The following is an 18,430-nucleotide window of genomic DNA, read 5'->3' on the forward strand; positions in this document are numbered from 1 at the left end:
AATTGAACCCTGGTCCTTTTGGAAAAAAAGACAAATGCTCTTAACTGCTGAGCCACACACATTAACACCACCGTCACCACCACTAGCAACAACAAGAGTTGTTCCTATAAAGATATGTCTTCCTTTAGTACCATTTGGTCCTTAGAAAAGTAACTTTTCTGGTCTTACTCACATGTATGAACAATTAAAATCATCTTCACTGGACTACTGTGAGATATGAATAGGACAATGGTATGAACCAGATGTTCCACATCCGAAAATCTTTTCTTCACATCTTGTTCTGCACCCTGGAGATTTCCAGTTGGGTTTAGTTGCTGGGAAACATTAGCTAGAGACCCCAGAGTGCAGGAGGAGAAAGAGGCTGGAAGACTTGTCACCCTCCCACATGCACACACAAGTGCACATACATGATTTGGCTACATCTCCCAGGGAAGTAGGCTAGGTAGGCTAATTCTTTCCCTTTTGTCACTATGAGCCCAGGGACAGGACTTTACATATCCAGAGATGCCTTACTGCTGTCCCTGGTTAAATTTCTTTAACAGCCACCTCAGTGTAAGTTTTTCCTCACTTAAATTCTTCTCAATTATCTTTCCTGGTGTGTTATTCATTTCCTGCTGAGACCTTGACTTAAAAGTTGTAAAGTACTGGATTATGTGTCTTCAACCAAAATAAGAAAAGGCCTTTTCTTTATAATTATAATGTCATCTAGGACCATTGGGCACCCCAGCTCCTTGCCTACCTCTCCAGGGATGTAAGAGAACACAGAAATTTTTATTCCACTCAACGCAGTTTATTCTCAGCACCACTCAAGTTCCAGACATTATACCTAGAAAAAGTTTAGAAAGAAGCCTGAGGAACAATTCCTGTCTGGAAAAGGAACAGAGCTTGCTCATGCATATGCTTTCACTCTGCTGCCTCCCTTCTCAAGAGCCCTTCCCTTTCTGCAGGCCAAACGTACTAGTGTGACTGTGTTAAGCAACTTTTCCACATCCCTGTGTCAGAAATAATGTCTTTTACCCCCAAACACTTCTTTTAAAGCACTTGTCTCTTTTTAATTTGTAATATTCAGTGTAATTCAACATATTTATCTAGTGCTTATTTTATGCTGAGCCCAAGGCCTGACACCAAGCAGTACAAGGAAAAAGTATGATTCGGTTGTCACCCTAAGGGAGCTCACACCCTAGCCATGTAGACAGGAATATAAACATTTCTGATGCAGGGGAATGGTGGCGTTAATGGGAGTTTATACAGAACTCTATGGACTTGGGTGAAAAGAAACACTATAGAAACATCTAAATGGATGTGAAGAAATAAAAATGTTGGTGGCTGTCAAGATGACTCATCAGGTTAAGGCACATGTCACCAAGCCTAACAAACTTCAGTTTGATCTCCTAGACCCACATGGTAGAAGAGGGACCTGCAAACCGACCTCCAACTTCCACAAGAATGCTGTGGCATTCACCTCCCTACTCCTCAAATAAGTAAAAAAAAAAAAATGTAATTTCAAAACAAATGTAATTTTTAAAAAGAAGAAATATGTGTGTATGTATATGTATGTTTTAAATGAAGCCTAAAAAAGAAAAATAGAGCCGGGCGTTGGTGGCGCACGCCTTTAATCCCAGCACTTGGGAGGCAGAGCCAGGCAGATCTCTGTGAGTTCGAGGCCAGCCTGGGCTACCAAGTGAGCTCCAGGAAAGGCGCAAAGCTACACAGAGAAACCCTGTCTCGAAAAACCAAAAAAAAAAAAAAAAAGAAAAATAAAGAATGTTGGAAAGATGGCTTTATACCCTAAGGTGTAGGTTGGGGAGAGTGGGCATCCAGTCTAATAAGAGAAATACAGCACATAGGCAGTCACATTCCAGATGGCATCCATCACAGAGCAGCCACTGTAGCAGTGAGGCTCTTTCCTTGATACATGTCCCACCTAATGACAACCTACAGAGATGACAAGGACCTTGGAGGGACCAAGTGTGGACCTCAGATTCTAATGGTGAGGACCAGAACAATGTCCCAGATAGCCAGACAGGCCCATAGTGGACCGAGAGGCTGGGCACTAGTCCAGATCTGTCCCATGTGGAAGGGCATGGATCCAAAACATCCTTCTCCTGGTAGTTCACAAGGTCTTGAACCTCTCCTGCAAAACTCAAATGACCAGGAGCCTAAGGACTAGAAACAGGGAGAAACATCACAAATGCTGAGCTTCTACCCAGAAAGAATAAATCACCATTAGTTAGCAAGATAGTAAATGATCACTTCAGCTGTATGTCTCTTATAAATTTATCCTGGGGAAATAATGGCAAAAAAAGTCACAGATCTGAGAATCTAAAGATAAAACTATGAGAAATTGCAAGGAGATAAAAAGGCACCAGAAACAGAATAGGTTACATTAGTGAGGGATTTAGAGTGGCCTAGCAATATCTGCTTTATTTTGGCCAGGCTCAGTGGTATCTTCCAGACATTACATAATATGTTTAGGCCATGGCCAAAGTCATGGACAATTTCAGAAGTCTCACCAAGGTGAATGTGGCTGTTGGGGGTAGAAGACTGAGAAGTGACCAGGCAGGCACAAAGTAATGTTAGGGCAGTATGGGGTTACATTAGTAATTTTGCATTCACACACACAAATGTACACATATGCACCCACTGACACACACGCATACAAATACATACATACATACATACATACATACACATACACACTAACACACACATGTACACATATATATGCAGTTTGAGATAAGCAAGCAGCATCATAGCTCAAACCTATAGAATTCAAACACTATTGAAGAATTTTTAAAACTTCACTAATATTCTACCTTTTATTTTTTTATTATATTTATTTATGTGGGTTTGGGGGTGTGTCATGGTGCTCATATGGAGATCAGAGAACAACTTGCAGGAGTTGGTTCTCTCCTTCCACTATGTGGACACCACAGATCAAATTCAAATTGTCAGAAATGACAGCAAGTGCCTTTACCTGCTGGGCTGTCATACTGATATTCTTATCTTTAGTGGGATCAACTGTGGTCTTCTAGCTCCCCTGTGTACCAACTCAGTCATTCAGTATTCTTACTGTCCCTATCAACTCACAAAGCTGATGGGTCTACTATAAAGGTCCACTGACAAGTCTGTTCCTTTCAAATGAAGATTCCAGGCAGAGGTCTCCACAGTAAGGAAGTAGCCACTAAGATGTAGTCCTCAATCAGGAGCAGGCAGCATATTCTTGGAAAAACCAGAGGGGCTGTGTCAAACCAGGTGACTTCAACATGCTCTGCTTTGGAGCTCATTCTTCCCTGAGTTTACGCTCACCAGGAAGTACCCAGCTAGGATTTCAGAGTCCACTCATTCCATACAAAACAGCTGAGACCTTTGAGGGAAGTTTGCAGGTCAAGATAAGCTGACCCAAAAGAATAAAACTACTGTAAAAGAAAGAAGACAAACTGAGCATTTGCCTTTTGTGAAACAGGGTAATTGGAAACAATGGACTGAGTTTTAAATAAAACTAAAAGAACTTTCTTGGATGGGAACAGAAACTAAAGAGATGAAAAATAGAAAAAAAGTCATATGTTTTAAGTAAGTACTAGCCCTGATTTCCAAAGAATAAGAGTCTAATAAGATAAAGTGAAGAAAATGGAAGGCAGGAAATATCGAATAAGGAGGATAAGAGACAAAAGCTCTCCAATCAAAAGGCCTCGATGAGCGGCAAGAAGAACTAAAACAAACAAACAAAAGCAGCTTAGTAAGACCAAAAAAGATGAGACATACAGAAAAAAAATCTCTAAAATTTTTCAGAAGGAAAACACTGTGCAAAGGGTTAAATACATAATTTACCAAACTTCTGAGCAGTGTATTAGATATAGAAAATCAGGGGAAAATAGCTTCAAAATATTCAAGGATGTTGAACCCAGAATTTCATATTCAGCCAAAGTGTTATTTACATCCAAGAATGCCAAGAGGAATGGCTATTGAATGCCACAAAGATGTTTTGAGGCATGTGAGGTCACAAAAGTTTTGACATATAAAATCTCATTGAGCGAACTCTTAGACATATGTCAATAAAAAACAATAAGTCTAGGAAAGTTCAAGAGAAATATGATGAAAAATGATTGTATTAGTAAAGTTTATTATTGTCTAAAAAAGAAAGGATCAAACAAAAGTTTGAAAAAGTTTAAGAATATTAATAACCATAAACTACAAACTTTAGACATACCAAGTTAAAGAAACTTAAGTGTGGTCTTAAATTAGATATGATAACTCAGTAATAAAAACAGAAAATAAAACTTTCAAGAAAATTTGAACTTTCCAATGAAAATCAAAAAAATGCAAAAGTAACATAGAAGTAAATGAAAACATAAAACAATTTAACAGAAATAGTTACTCAGTACGTAGAATTACAATACTCATAAAGGGATTTATCTGGATGTGAGGGTGATCTGGTTATGACATATCACCCTATTTTCTTCAAGATTGACTTGGCTGATCTGGGTGACTAGGTGCTGTCTCCTTCTTTTCTCATCACTCCATATGTGTCTCTCTTGAAGATGCGCACTCCGTAGAAGAGGATGACCTGCCCCAAGTAAAGGAGGACCTGTCTTCAGACAAGGGTGCAGCAGAGGTTGCACTCTCTGCCAAACAAGCTCTCAAAGGATTTATCTGACCAAAAAGATGCAGAAACTCTCTCTCAAACTAAGAGTGTGGGAGTGCTGCATTAGTAGACAAATGAACAGAAAAAAGGTGAAAGAGAAATAGAACTGAGCAAACAGGAAGTTTATTATATGAAAAGTTTATTATATCTCAAATTACTGGAGGAAATGTAGATATTTTCAGTAAGGATGCAGATAATCATTAGGAAAAGGATAAACTTGGAATCAAAGCTTACATTCCACCTCTGAGTAAACTGCAAACAGATTAGTGATTTCAATGTGTGAAGGAAATCATAGCAGTATTAGAGAATCTTCTCACATCTTGATTGGGAACATCTTCTCATTAGGACTTACAATCCAAATTCAAGAGTAGATCTTGATTAATATAACTACATCTAAAATTTTACTGTTCATGGCTAAAATCACTATAACCAAAGTAAATAAAAGACACTATATTCTGAGAAAATAATTTCAATGTATACCATAATATAAACAGCTAATACCCCTACTGTGTAAACAATTCATAAAAATTAAGGGACAACAACAAAAGGAAAGATGGCAAATGGCCTTTATATATAAAATATATAAAGAGAAATAGAATAAAGAAAATGCCAGAAAACCTAGAACAATACATTTGATATCTGCAAGACTGGCAAAAGTCCAAAAGCTTTGAAGAGCATTCTCTGGCAAGGAATAAAAAAGTTATAAAGTTATCTATTATAGTATCACTTATGACAAAATATCAGAGCTACCATTATGGATTTTAATTGATCATCTTTCTTATAATAATGTAACATGTTATGGCTTTTACTTGAAAATATATTCTGGAAATCTGACCATTTTACAGAAATATTCTTACTTGTATGGATAAACAGTGATTTATTCTGCCAATCTGTTATGCTTACATGAATTGCAGATGGTTCCTAATATTATATCATAAATAACACTATAGTAGGTAACTTCATAAATATTTTGCTGTATGTTCATAGATCTTCAAAGTATATTAATTATTGAACGAAAGGTTAAATATGGGTATAATTGTGATACATATGATTCTTACTCCAGTCTCTTCTCCTTTGCTGTGATAAAAGTCTTTTAACAAAAGCAGCTTAGGCAAGAAAAGAGTTTATTTTCAGCTTCCAGGTTAAAGTTCGTTATCAAGGGAAGTCATGGCAGGAACTCAGAGCAGAAAACATAGGCAAATGCTGCTTACTGGCTCTTTCACTTGCTCCTGCTTAGCTTGCTTTCCTAAACAGCCTAGGACCGCTAGCCCAGGAATGGTAACAGCCACAATGGGCAGGCCTTCCTACATCAATTAACAATCGAAATTTCCCATTGCCCACAGGCCACTGATCTAGCAATTCTTTAATCAAGGTTTTTTTTTCAGATGACCCCAGGCTGTGTCAAACTGACAACTGACTCTAAGCAGGACAGTGATCAACCATGTTTGGTATTTTACTTTTTGTAAAGTATTTATAGGGGTCAAAAATATGAGAAGGTAACCCATATACAGCCAGGTTCTTCATTCCCTAGTGCTCTTTCATATTGTATCACATTTAAAGAATTTTTTTTTCATTTTGGCTAGTTGGCTTTGTTTTGTCTCAGTCTTAATGATATCTTCAGGAGGGTATATAGTCTCACTCTGCCTTGTCTGTTCAAGATCATAAATAGCACTATCTACTTCTCCTGTATCTTCTAAGAATGACAGAACTTTGTAAATTAAAGCAAATAATAACAATAATAAAATAAGAAGGCAACAAACAGCTCCTGGTCTTTGGACAACATGTGGAAAACTGATCATGTTTTGCAACTCTGGGAAGACGAAGAGACGGACTAAATACTCAGCTTTCTCTAGTCAAAGAGTGCAAAACCCTGATTCAGACAGAAACAAGTTAATCGGTTAAAGTAGTTTGAGACTCAGATAAGAATGCATTAAAATTCCTCATTTTAACATTCCAACTTATACCTATTAAGACTAACCCTTCAAACCATAGATGTACATCCAACATTAATGGCCACATTTAAGGGCTGAAATTAAGTGCTTTGTTGGTTTCTCTAGATAATTTACATATCATTACTTTATAATTCATGTTTTAATAATTTTTATTAGAACCAGTCAATGAAATGGAATGATATTACATTTAAGCTTGAAGGACCCTGGGGTCAGAGTTGCTAATCCTTTTTCTCCTTTAAAATTGTAATTGTCAATTTAAATATATATGTAGAAGTTAATGATTTATTTAATAAAGGAAAGCAAGAAACTAAAATTAATATTTATAGTAACACTGGGATTGTATTAAACCCACAATTAATGCTTATTTTATAATATAGAGGATGAGATGGAAAAAGCAAAGAAGTGGAGAAAACTCATTCCAGAGAAAAGGGGGAAGCAAAATATACCTACAAGACAGGAGAAAGCATTGTTTAACATAACTCAGCATTCTCCATAGTTCTTTAGTTACAGAAGCCAAAGAGTGGCCCAGCTATCTCAGGGCTCTTATGGACATGGTGGGAAGCCCCATTTCAGCCCCATTTCAGCTCTGCTCAAACTCCAGGAAGGGACAGTAATTGTACAAACAGCCTAAGGCCCAGGGATAGACTGGAACCTTTGTGACACATTTAAGGAGTCCCAGTAGTGAGAAATAGCCTAGGGAGTTCAGTTCAGTCCACAATATCCCATTTCATCCACATCTTGAGATTCCCAGAGAAGCTCCTGTGCAGCCCAGGGTGGCTGAGCTGCACACTGTAAAGCACAATTGACCAGAGAGTACACTCTGTTGTTTATTCAGAGCATAAGTACCCTGCTAGATAATCACACCAGGAATGTGCCCCACTTGCCTAGAGGCCAGCATTTGGACTCTGCTCTGGAGGAAACAGGACGACAGATGCTAAGGAGATGGATCCCAAGGCCAGAGGGAGATGACAAGCTCTTCCCTTTCTCCTTTGTCCCATTTCTCATTCAGCCAGGACTTGCCCTTAGACTCTTCCACTCTGGGTAAATTTGCCCACCTACCATATTCGTTCCATCTCTACCTCACGTCTTCTCAAGCCTGATGGCCAGAGACTGCCCAGGGTGGGGTGGGGTAGGGTGGAGTAGGGGCAATGCTTATGTGTTCCAGTCAGCTTTATGTCTGTTTAGGAGATCCTTAGTTCTGAACCAGAATTTTCTCAGAAACCCCTCCTCTACCCCACGCCTCTGAAGAAAGGGCTTGGCCAGTAAAGCATTTCTTGACAGCTCTGACAAGCCTTCAAAGAGATAATACTTCACAGCTGCCCCAAGTAATGAAAGGGAGAGGAAGCATTTTTAAATGTTATTTTAAATATTTTAAAAGTATTTTTAATTTTTAAACGTTGAAAAGCTATAGTAGAAAGCAGTGAGGAAATTAAATCAGAATTTTATTGAGTGAATTCCTTCTGGAACCCTCTCAAAGGTTAGTGAGTAGACAAAGAGGCCAACTTACAGAGTCACTTCAGAGATGTGTTTACAGACTTCTCAAATCTCACAGATCCTGTAAAGTAAAAGAAAGAAGGAAGTGGTAGTCTCAACTGCAGGCCTGGATTCCTGAATGTGGGGCTTGATCTCCCTCAGCTCATGGAGAGTGGGCTGCTGTCTGAGGGTGCAGGTACCCAGCTTCAGTCACTGGTAACAGGCTGGTAAACACACAGCCAGACAGATGGGCAGGTTCCCTGTTTCTCAGACCCCCCACAAAGGTCTGGACAAGCAGATGGGTCCTTCCTCCAGGCTCTCTAGATTAATGTGTCCTTCTTACCAATTATGAAGAGAAGGAAATGTAATTTTCTTCCCATGTTTATAGTGTTCAGGATTAATCTGCCTGTAAGTGGATATTCGGCCAGCTTCCTGAGACACTGAAGTACTATAGGGTGGAGTAGGAGGTGCAGAAGAGGTTTACCAGTGGGTGATGCCATCTGCTTTATTAGGTTGTTTTATAAACCTGATGTTCAATTTGTTCTGGAGGACTTGGTGATGGATTATTCTGTGAATTCTCAAATAATTACAATAACCAGAGAAAATAAAAAGGGGAAGAGGGAACTGGGCACACTGGTGAGTAATTATCCCCTAGATAGCACAATCCTTAGCACTTCCCAGTGTGGCCAGAAGACCAGCCTTAGAGGCAGGATAGACAGAAAGGCCCAAATGGTCATTTATTTTTTGAGTCCCCTATTATGATCCTTATTCTCAGATGTTCAGGCTTTCTAGTTTTGCCAACAATATGGTGAGTTCAAGTAAATGGGGAATGTTCTGATTTCAGGCTTAAAATGTGTGTATCGTATTCTTTCTTTTGGCACATGAATCCAAATCTCACTGCTGTCCTTATTAGCTGTGAGGTACAGTAAAGCACTTTGAACAATGACTGGCACATAGTAAGTGCCCCCTGTATTAATGGTATGATTATTTTATCCATGCATGCATGGTAGAATTCTATGACTGGATCTGGAACTCATAAGGTAGAAATAGAATCCCAAGCAGCAGGCCCCTTAGCAACCACTGGGTGCAGGCCTGCCATTCAACCTAGGGGTGAACACTGAAAGTAAAGAAGACCACCCTTCCACACAGGTGGTGGCTCCATCATTCAACCCCTCACCCCCTTCACCTCCAACTCCAGACTCCTCACAAAGCTAGTACCTGCACTTCCCTGCAAATCCATCATGAGCCCCCAGGGTTGTATTTTTAAAACTTTTAGGTACATCCCTAATATCTACCTTTCAAATTTATTTATTTATCACATATCTATCTATCTATCATCTATCATTTGTGTGTGGGTGCGTGGGGGGGGTGAGAGAAAGAGAGGGGGGAGAGAGAGAGAGAGAGAGAGAGAGAGAGAGAGAGAGAGAGAGAGAGAGAATGAGAATGCAGGCCAAGCCAGCCTTGGAACTTGAGGATGACTTTGAATTTATTATCTTCCTGTTTCTACCTCCTAAGTGCAGGTATTACTGGTATGTACCACTATACCCAGTATAGTGTTAAAAGAGTGATCAAACCCAAGGCTTCCTGCTTGCTAAGTAAGGGCCCTACCCAAGCACCATTTCACAGTTCTGAATTCTATGTTCAAGATTTCTGTAGTCTTATTTGCACTTGTCATAAGGTGTTGGGGGCTAACAACCAGTAATGCATGGCCTTTAGCCACCTACTTGGCTCCAGTTCTGTCCTCTGGAGTCAATGCTCTGAGTCCACGAGAATGGTCACAGCATTTCAGAAGGGACAACTGTCAACACTGAGATCCCTCTTCCTGGTGACTTTGGCAACTTGATATTGACAATCTTTTGCCTACACTGGTTACTAAAATAATAAATGAGGCTCAGGGAATACTCTGCAACCTCCCACAGAGAAGTAGTGCCCCAGTGACTACTGAAAAGAACACCCTCTCCATCCCAAGTGCAGTCCAGACTATCCTCAAGCTCTCAGTTGTGTAAATGTTACAAAAGCCAAGAATGTCACATAGTCAATATTGCCTGGAGTTTAGCAAGCAGCAGGCTGCTGTGCTATGGAAACCCTACTACTCTTCTTCTCTGTGAAAGATCCTTTCCCTGTGGGCTGCTTGAGATAGCTACTTACCTTTCAGGGATGTGCTCAGAACTCTGGCTGACCAATCAGAGTATGTCATGTCCTGTGACACATAATTGGATTAGGAATGATTACACGACCCAACACCCAACAATCAGATATTTTGTTGGGGCTTTTTTGTCAAAGCTAATGGAGAAGCAACTTTATTCTTCTGCTGTTGCTAATCTGATGGGATAAAAGCCCAAGACTACTGGAGGCTGCTATGTTCAAAACATAGAAAGTCCTGATGATGTGGTTGGGGTTCTGAACCCAGCTGTGCCTGAAAGTAGACCTACTCTCTACCCTTTCAGAAAAGCCAAAGACTTCTGTGGCCTTTGTGGTGGTTTGAAAGAAAATAGCCCCCATAGGGAATGGAACTATTAGGAGGTGTGGCCTTGTTGGGAGTAGGTATGGCCTTGATGGAGGAAGTGTATCACAATGTGTGGGTGGGTCTGAAGGGTGAAAAGGGCCAAGAAAAGCACACCCTGCCCCTGACTTGACCTGAGACCTAGGCCAAGGAAAAGCACCCTGACCCTGACTTGACCCCAAGACCAGAGCCAAGGACTTGAAATCTCACCAGTCCCTGAGCTTGCCCCAAGATCAGGCCACAAAATCCCACCAATCCCTGAGCTTGTTTCAGAGTCTGACCACAGAATCCCATCATGCTCAGGACTTGAAATACCACCATCCCCATCATGGAAATCTCAACCCTGAAAAGCTCCACACCCCCACCCAAAGAAACCCTATATAAGCCTTGCATTCTGTTCAGTTTGCTGCTGCTTCTCACCCTAGCAGAGGCAACCACCCTCCTGGATTTTTCCCTTCTGATAAATCTCTTGAGTGAGGTTTGTTGTGCAGTGTGACACTTTTGCTGGAGCAGAGAGCTGTAAGCTGTAACAACTTTCTCTGGGAAAACTTTCTGCTAGATGAGCAGAGCTGTAACACTTTTGCTGGGGAAACCTGGAAACCAGTCCCCACCAAAGCAGAGCTGTTATCCTTGCACTGGGGAAACCTTTCAGGAGCAGAGCTGTAATACTTCTGGAGCAGAGCTTCAATGCTTACAGTGACTTTGTGGTATTCCTTGGCTCCTGACTGCCAGTATATCTTTACCATCTGAGCTGCAGTGTTTACAAGGTCTCCTATGCTCAAGCTACGCTCACTGTGACACACAGTTGCTTCTGCTGCCTTTGGATCAGGATGTAGAATTCTCAGCTCCTTCTCCAGCACCATGTCTGCCTGTACACTGCCACAGTTCCTGCCAAGATAATGGATTAAACCTCTGAAACTGTAAGTCAGCCCCAATTAAATGTTTTCCTTTATAAGAGTTGCCTTGGTCTCTCTTCACAGCAATAGGAACCCTAACTAAGACAGCCTGGTAGCATGAGTAGCATTTTTGTCCAACAAAGACTTGTTAGTATAAGTTATGATTGGCGCGCCATCCCCATTCTCACACCTCATCTCACAAATTCTGGGTGTTTATCAAGGAAGGATGAGGACAGTGGTAGTCTCCCACATCTCAATATATACTGGATTACACAGTAATAATCTACTTTTCAGCTGCTCTTCTTTTATTTAAGCCAATCTTTTCCATTTTCTGTTTCACAGTTTAGGCAATATATGAATAAAAATGTTTATTTAGGCTCTTGTTTCTACCTGAGACCAAGGGCTGTGTCTGCTTTCTTTCTGGCAGAATCCTGAGTTGGTATATGGTATACATGGCAAGAGATAAAGAAGGCTCCAGAGACCTGGCCAGACTGACTTTCATAGCAGATCTACTCTTGAGATACCTATTGTCTTAATTAGGGTTACTATTGCTATGATGAAACATCATAACCAAAAAGCAAGTTAGGGAGGAAAGGGTTTATTTGGCTTACACTTCCACATTGTAGTCCATCACTGAAGGAAGTCAGGACAGGAACTCAAATAGGGCAGGAGCCTGGAGGCAGGAGCTGATGCAGAGGTCATGGAGGGTTGCTACTTACTGGCTTATTCCCCATGGTTTGTCCAGACTGATTTCTTATGGACCCTAGGACTACCAGCCCAGGGATGGTACCACCCACAATGGGCTGAGCCCTTCCCCATCAATCACTAATTAAGAAAATGCCCTATAGGCTTACCTGCACCCAGATCTTATTATCTTAATTGAGGTTCCCTCCTCTCAAATGACTTTAGCTTGTGTCAAGTTGACAAAAAACTATCCAGCACATCTATTAATCCACTAATTTATTAGTCAGGTGGATGGGTTAATATACTCATGAGGGCAGAGTCCTAATCTTTAATTCCTTATAGTTCCATCTGGCCCTACCTCTTAACATTTTACAAGAGGATTAAGTTTCAGCATGAGATTCAAAAAGTACAAATCATATTCACACCATATTACCACATTATCTATGATAATTTTTTGAGGCAGCATCTATGTTAAAAGACAGTATACAACTGTGGGCTTTAAATGAAGCAATGTGCCACCATAGCACTGGTAAGTTATAAACTGTTGAGACCGCAGGTGTGCACCATCATGCCTGGCTCCCCTTCTCTAGTGTTATCCTCTAGTGTACTGGCATGTGTGTTTCTCCAACCCTCTTCCAAGATTTCAAGTCTCTGATATTTGAGGGTGTAAGAGTGCTTGTGTCTACATGAGTATGTACTTGGTAAGAGAGACAAATAAAGCAGGATGGACTGCCAAAAGCATAAATACTACAAGATGGGGGAGGGGGAAATGTAAGTCAGCAGGGCACCTGGAGGCTGCAGTGTGTTAGGCTCTGTTCAGCCTGCTTTATGTTACCATGCATTCAGACCCCACTTTCTCCTAGGAGAGGACTGAAGGAACCCACAGCTATGGCTGCTGAGAAGCAGAGCACAAAGAGCTAAATGTGGTGTTTATTATCTGTTCTGTCCATTTAACTGGGGCTTGCTTACAGTTTCAGAGGATAAGTCCATGACTATCATGGTGAGGACATTGGAGCAGCATCAGACATAGTGCTGAAGCAGTAGCTGAGAGGTTACATGTTGAGACAACAACCAAAGATAGAGTCAGAGGGGGAGAGAGAGAGAGAGAGAGAGAGAGAGAACTAAATGGTAATGATGTGAGCTTTTGAAACTTCCAAGCCCACCCGAAGTGACACACCTCCTAATCCTTCCCAAACAGTTCCACCAACTGTGAACTAAGTATTCAAACATATGAGCCTATTGGAGACATTCTCATTCAAGCTACTGCAGTGACACTCATTTGTACTCACATATCATGGCTGGCCCACAGCAACGTTTTCCTACACACAGGCTTAGTCAAGGAAGAAGGACAATAACAGTAGCCTCTCAGCATCAGAAACAAGGTTAGGATACCTGCATTTAAAAAAAAAAAATTTAGTTTGCTTTCTTTGTAGTACTGACAATAGAACACAAGGTTTTAAGCATGCTGGGAAAAGATTTGACCACTGAAGTACACCACATACTTATTTTAAATTTTTATTTAATATACTACTGAAGTTCTAGCCTCTATAGTAAAGCAAGAAAAAGAAATTAAAAGCATACATGTTATAAGAAGAAGGATTACAATAACATCAAAACATATAAAATACTTAAGAATAAATTTAACAAAAAGGCTTCAAATTGAACACTATAAAATGACAATGAGAAATTTAAAGAATTATCTACATAAGTGATGACATACACTATGTTCAGGCACAAAATACTCAATATCTTTAAGATCTCCAAACTGATCTTCAACTTCAATATAAGACTAGTTAAAATCCTGTGGGGCATTTACCCACCACCCCCACAGTTCCCCAGAGTTTTCTTGAGTGCAAGCAGCAGGAAATATTAGATAGAAAGATTTATTGTGGAGAATATTGTGGTGATAAACAGATAGAAAATAAAGGATAGCCTCGAGAGGGCCTGGAACCTATTCCAACAGGCCCCGACTGTCTCTGCCCCAGGGTTTTTATAGAGATGCCAAGGGGTGGAGCAAAAGACCTCCTCCCCCAGCACAACCAAGTGCAGACCATCTCAGATACCTGCACTCAGGCCTGTGGTCCTAATCATCCTCTATGCGGACCTGCTGGGTAAAGCCGCAAGGAACCTGAGAATGGGCTCCCACAAAATCCCAAATAAATTCTCTTTGGACAATTAACAAACTTATTCTAAGGTTTGTATTGTAATGGAAGCTACATTGTGGCATACCCACGATAATGAGAAGACCAAAGCTGGAGGCTGGGCTGTGATAATTTCACCTCAGGTAAATAACATAAAACTTAATGCAAACAATTTACAGAGTAATATCAAATGTTAAATAAAATTAGATCAAGGCTCCTATCATCTAAGTTCAAGACTTAGTAAACAGCTACTATACTTAAAGCAGTTTGAAGCAAGTGCAAAGCCAGATCTATGGAACACAGCAGTAAGCCAAGGAGTAGAACTGTAGTAATATATTATCAATTTTCAAATTTTTATTTATTTTTGTTTTATTTGAGACAGGATCTTACTATTATGTGGCCATGGCTGACCTAGAACTCATGTAGGCTGAACTGGCCTCAAATTCCCAGAGATCTACTTGCCTCTGCTTGAATTAAGTGTGTGCCACCAAGACTAGCCCTCTATTTTTGATAAAGTATGACTGTTTTTCCGGAAGGTTAATAATGCAGTTAGATATCCCTACAGAAAAAAAAAAAAAAAAAAAGAAGTTAACTGAGTTCTTATCTCACACTGTACCAAAGACTGATTCAAAATGCCTCATCCATCTATACATAAAACCTGAAACTATAAGAAAATATAGGAGAAATATTAGTGACCTTAGGATAAGCAATTTTTTATGGGGAGGGGCAGTGCAATTAAAGAAAACAGACACAATATAAACTATCAATCAACAGACTTCACCAAAGGTTTAAGACTTCTAGTCTTGAAAAGGCATTACATTAAAAAAAAAAAAGAAAGAAAAAGAAGAAGGAGAAGAAAACGCAGGCCGATGTGGTGATGAATGCCTTTAATTCCAGCAGCAGGGAGGAAGAGGCAGGTTGTTGATCTTTGTGAGTTTGAGGCCCTCGGGGTCTTTATAATGAGTTCAAGGCCAGCAAGGGTTACACAGTAAGACACTGTCTAAGTAAATAAATAGATCAAAGAAAAGGCAAGCAACAGACCAGGAGAAAACATTTGCAATTCATATATGTGACACAGGGCACATACCCAAAAATACAGAAAGAACTATCACAATTCACATAAAGAACAAAATCTCATTTGAGAAATCAGCAATACACTTAACTCACCAAAAGTTTCTAAATGCTTCCACTAAGCATTTTAAAAGATAGTCAACATGAGCTGGAGAGATTGCTCAGGAGTTAACAGTACTTGCCATTTTTGCAAGGACCTGGTTCCATTCCCAGCACTCACATGGAGGTTCACAACCATTTCAACTGCAGTTCCAGGGAATCTGTTACAATTTTCTGAACTCTGTGGGCACCAAGCAAGCACAAGGTGCACATAAAATATGCAGGCAAAACACTCATATACACACCCTCAGAGGCACAGATTTAAAATCTTTAATTTTTATTATTTTATGAGTATGATTGTTTTGCCTGCATGTATACATATGTATGCATGTGCACTATGTTTATGGTTGTTGCCCATGGATACCAGAAAAGAGGATCTAGTACCCTGGGACTGGAGTTTAGACAGTTGTGAGCTGCCATGTGGGTACTGGAAATCAAACCAGGGCCCTATGCAAGAGTAACAAGTGCTCATAACCAGTGACCCAACCTCCAGCTTCAAACTTTAGTATCTTAAAAACTGTTTTCAGATTTAAAATCAAAATAATGTATTTGCCCTTAGAATTATTCCGAGGTTGTCTACTGCCAAATGTAATCAGGCTGGAAGAAAGAATAACTAAATTGGCTGATCTGCCATCTCCAAATTTCCCAGGAAATGGGCATTTTCATACTAAGACCCAGAATAGAAATGGCCATCATTCTACTTGTCAGTCAGTAATCAGACAGGGGCCTGAAAGTAACTGATCTAGTCTTCCTCTTCCCAGAGACATGGGCTTATTGACAGGAACAGGAAGCTTGAGCCAATATTTCTCCCTTTCTTTACAAATGGGAAAACTAAGCCCTAAGAAACTTTTGGTGTGCCTAAGTCACAGATCTTAAGTCTCCATCCACTCCATCTCTCTGGGCTTTAAGATAGATGATATAGAAAGAGGACAGAGGGATAAGCCCTCCTATTCCAGGGAAAGTCCACAAGAAAGTGGCACCAAGAAGCATCTGGTAGAGTACAGAAATCCTCTTTCCAGCATGTTTGTCTACTACCCAGACTTCCCTCCCAGAAAGCTCCATGACTTCGCTGCTCCAGTGCCTTTTGCGGATCTATTTAACTGAGAGACACAGTGTTTGCCCATGTGCTTTGATCCTGCAGGCAGGCACTGGTAGCTTTTGTTCTATTATTCACAGGAGGGTGGATGCTGAGTTGTCTCTCTTATTACAGGCCATGGCTGGACTCCCCAAGGCCACTGGATAATGTCCATCAATAAGTGAGTAGCAGCAGGTGGATTTAAATATCTTTTGGCAAAAGATTTGCATCATTTCAGGATTAGTTTTCTATAAGCCTCCTCTTTGAAAAAGACAGGGAGAGGAAACAATGAACATAAAAAATGATAGAAGTACATGTAAAGATGCTAAGAGGCATGTTTTCTCTAACTGAGTGACAAGCTTTTGGAGCTAGATCCTCCTTATGTACTGTCATAAATTGCTTCATGGCAGGGACACATCATGATAAATGCATTTTGTCATCAAGCAAATATTACAGAATGTATTCATATAAATGTAGATGGGGTAGCTTGCTGTGGGATGTTGTTCTGTATGAATATATATTGCTCTGATTAGTTGATAAATAAAGCTGTTTGGCCAATGGTGAGGCAGAATAAGGTTAGGCAGGACATTCCAGCTGGAGATCGAAGAAGGAAAAGGAGAGCTGAGGACACACCGCTAACCACCATGAGAACCAAGATGGAAAGTACCAGTAAGCCACAAGCCATGTGGCAAAGTATAGATTTATAAAAAATGGGTTAATTTAAGATGTAAGAGCTAGCTAGTGAGAAACCTGAGCCAGTAGGTCATATAGCTTGAAAATAATATAAGTCTCTGAATGATTATTTTAAAAGTGGTTGTGGGACTGCACGGCCACAGGAGCCAGGCAGGACCAGAGAAAACATACAACTACAGTAGGTCTTCATTTAATGCTGCCTTTGATATGAGAGCAGTGAACATATGGTATATGAAACTGTTGCTGATAAATCTGGTGTACTATTTAACTGTAAACTTTTAAAAACGAATGTACTCTAAAATAATAATTAGAAGTAATATAAATACATAAATCAATAAAATAATCATTTATTATCAAGTATTATGCATTGAACTTAGTAATGTGCATTATACTTTTATACAAGGTAGTTAGATAGATCTATTTACTACCTTTTGACAAATGTGTGAGTGACAGACACACTGCACTATGACATTTAAATGGCTATGGTGGCCAATATGAATGTTTCAGTTTCATCATAATCTTTTTTTTTTGTTTATGTTTTTCTTTTTTATTTTATAATTTAATTTAATTTTTTTAAATTTTATTTTACAATACCATTCAGTTCTACATATCAGCCACGGGTTCCCCTATTCTCCCCCCTCCCATACCCTCCCCTTACCCCCAGCCCAGCCCCCATTCCCACCTCCTCCAGGGCAAATCCTCCCCCGAGGACTGCCATCAACCTGGTAGACTCAATCTAGGCAGGTCCAGTCCCTTCCTCCCAGACTGAGCCAAGTGTCCCTGCATAAGCTCCAGGTTTCAAACAGCCAACTCATGCAATGAGCACAGGACTTGGTCCCACTGCCTAGTTGCCTCCCAAACTGATTCATCATAATCTTAAAAGACCACCACTGTATATGAGTTCATCAGTGATTGAAGCTTCACTATATATAACTGCATATCTGTTGCCTTATACCTAGCACATTGTGGTACAGCCACTAATGATATCTGAGTGGACTTATATAACTGGCAAACATCTTCCAAGTTTCAATGCCTCCAAAACTCAGTAAAAGAATGGAGTGGATATCAGGAAACCTGGGCTCTAATTCCAGCTGTATCACAAGCTTGCTGAGTGATCAGGCCAGTCCCTTCTATCTGGATCTCAATGTATCCCTTTGTGCAATATGAACATTGTGCCAGCTCATCAATGAGGTCATGT

The 18,430-nt window shown here is 40.1% G+C and overlaps 1 long non-coding RNA gene across 1 annotated transcript in view; it reads right to left on the minus strand.

Moving 5' to 3' along the window:
• LOC121821423 (uncharacterized) overlaps positions 1-18,430 on the minus strand; it is a 65,504-nt gene that overhangs the window by 46,030 nt on the left and 1,044 nt on the right. The window contains exons 2-3 of the long non-coding RNA XR_006062254.2: positions 13,443-13,545; positions 8,105-8,152 (exon numbers count right to left, since the gene is read on the minus strand). This is a non-coding gene — a long non-coding RNA (uncharacterized LOC121821423). The remainder of the gene's footprint in view (positions 1-8,104; positions 8,153-13,442; positions 13,546-18,430) is intronic.

Source organism: Peromyscus maniculatus, chromosome 11, assembly GCF_049852395.1.
Source record: "Peromyscus maniculatus bairdii isolate BWxNUB_F1_BW_parent chromosome 11, HU_Pman_BW_mat_3.1, whole genome shotgun sequence".
Taxonomy (NCBI): Eukaryota; Metazoa; Chordata; class Mammalia; order Rodentia; family Cricetidae; genus Peromyscus; species Peromyscus maniculatus.